The 2,123-nt window shown below is 41.1% G+C and overlaps 1 pseudogene across 1 annotated transcript in view; it reads left to right on the top strand.

Annotated features, from left to right (window-relative positions):
- LOC105529552 overlaps positions 1-1,812 on the top strand; it is a 12,781-nt pseudogene extending 10,969 nt beyond the window's left edge. The window contains exon 2 of the transcript XR_001004527.1: positions 1,677-1,812. The product of XR_001004527.1 is annotated as a 60S ribosomal protein L14 pseudogene (transcript). The remainder of the gene's footprint in view (positions 1-1,676) is intronic.
- The last annotated feature ends 311 nt before the right edge of the window (positions 1,813-2,123 follow it).

The following is a 2,123-nucleotide window of genomic DNA, read 5'->3' as shown; positions in this document are numbered from 1 at the left end:
CAATAGATAACAAATGCACTCACCATATAGATATCTTACTGATTCAGCATCATTTAGTAAAGAGACCATTCTTTGTAGTATCAAGTCTTTTTCATAATAGAAGTAGAAACTACCAAAATTTCTTTTTTAAATAATGTGTTTTATTAGGCCGGGCACAGTGGCTCATGTCTGTAATCCCAGCACTTTGGGAGGCCAAGGCAGGTGGATCACCTGAGGCCGGGAGTTCAAGACCAGCCTGGCCAACATGGAGAAACTCCATCTCTACTAAAAATACAAAATTAGCCGGGCATGGGGTGCATGCCTGTAATCCCAGCTAGTCAGGAGGCTGAGGCAGGAGAATCACTTGAACCTGAGAGGCGGAGGTTGTGGTGAGCTGAGATCGCGTCACTGCACTCCAGCTTGGGCAACAAGAGTAAAACTCCATCTCAAAAAAAAAAAGTGTTTTATTTCCTTCTTTTTTTGTTCTCCTAGGCTCTTAAAAACCACCAAAATTTCTGATAAAAGTTGATTAATAGACCATGATACATTTTGTCCACATGACAGAATAATAGACGACGCATAAAAATTATGTGGAAAATATCTAGTAACATGAAAACGTTTTCACAGTAGATTACTAAGAGAAAAATATGAATTTAAAATCACATGTTCAATTATATTCTAATTGTGTAAAATGTGAGTACTATGTGTATCTGCATTGTAAAAAGACTGTTTTAAAATACATTTGGGAGAGAGAGGATTACAGGTGTTCAACAACTTTTTTGTGTGTTTTCAAAATCTTCTACAGAGAAATTGCCAACAAATATCCTGTAAAGAGAACATATTAGTTTTTACACGTACAGATTCATACACTTTTTTTTTCTTAAAATGGAGATGAGGGCTTGCTCCGTTGCCCAGGCAGGCCTCAAACTCCTGGCCTCAAGTGATCCTTCTGCCTCAGCCTCCCAAAGTTCTAGGATTACACATATGAGCCTCCATACCTGGTAAACATACTTTTTAAATAAAAAAGAACAGTCCCTGTGTTGAAGGAATTTATAGTGTGGAAGAAGGAGACAGGGTGTAGACAAATAAGAGTGCTGTAACATTAGAGACTATACATTGAGGACACTTTCGAGACCCAGTGGAAACCATCTCAACACAGAAGGGAAGATATTGGCTCACGGACTTTGATTGGCCTTGCTTGGGTTATATGTCATCCTTGGATCAATTACAATAGACAGAATATGGCATTCTAGGCCAAAATCAAGAGCCTGTGCTACAAGCCCTGCCTGTTGTTAGCACCGTGTGGCAAAGGGTGGGAGGTGGCAAGATCTTTCCCCTTTCCCCAAGAAAGGGTGCCAGAAGAAGGGGGATGAGAAAGGTAATTGTGGGAGATCAAGCATGAAGCAGTTAGTTTTGCCTGGAGGAGAGGGACAAAGGCACAGAGGAAGTGATACTCACGCTGAGTGTTCAAAGACGGAGAGGTGTTTCCAGGCAGCTAGTGTCAGGAGGGCATCTGTAGAGGAAGAGGGGGAGTGTTATGAGCAATGGGGAAGGGAGCCAGAGAGATAGTCAGAAGTGAGAACTGGATGTGGCTTCTGGGTCAGGTGAGGGTGTTGAGCCTTCATTCTGAGGGTCATGGGGGAGCCCTCAAAAATAAAGATGAGGACATGTGTGTTTGATTGCCTTTGCTTCTGCAGCAAAATACAGTGCCTGGCAAACACCTTTACAAGCAATGATAGTAATAATATGGCTGCCTCCTGCACTAGACTCTATGGCTCTCCGATGGCCATGAGGAGGATGGATTTGGGGGCTTTTGACAATAGCCTCCACTGAATTTGAATCAGTGTGTTTCCAATGTTTTTTACTGTGATCCTCAGTAGGAAACACATTTTACATTACAATTCACCTAAATTTCACTGAATTATGTTAAAAGAAAAAAAAAAAAAGCCCCACCCTAGACTACCAACTCCATCTTGGCAGTGACCATGACTTATAACTCTTGATAATTACCATAGGTTTGATGTCTGGTGAACTGTCCCTTGGTGGGCCCATAATATTACTCTTACTACTAAGTGCATATTTACTGAATGAACAGGTGCAGATGTCGATAAATTATTCAAATTATTTGCAAACTACAAAGAGTT

This window comes from Mandrillus leucophaeus, unplaced genomic scaffold, assembly GCF_000951045.1.
Source record: "Mandrillus leucophaeus isolate KB7577 unplaced genomic scaffold, Mleu.le_1.0 Scaffold77, whole genome shotgun sequence".
NCBI classification, from domain to species: domain Eukaryota; kingdom Metazoa; phylum Chordata; class Mammalia; order Primates; family Cercopithecidae; genus Mandrillus; species Mandrillus leucophaeus.
This window is presented reverse-complemented; position numbering and strand designations above follow the sequence as displayed.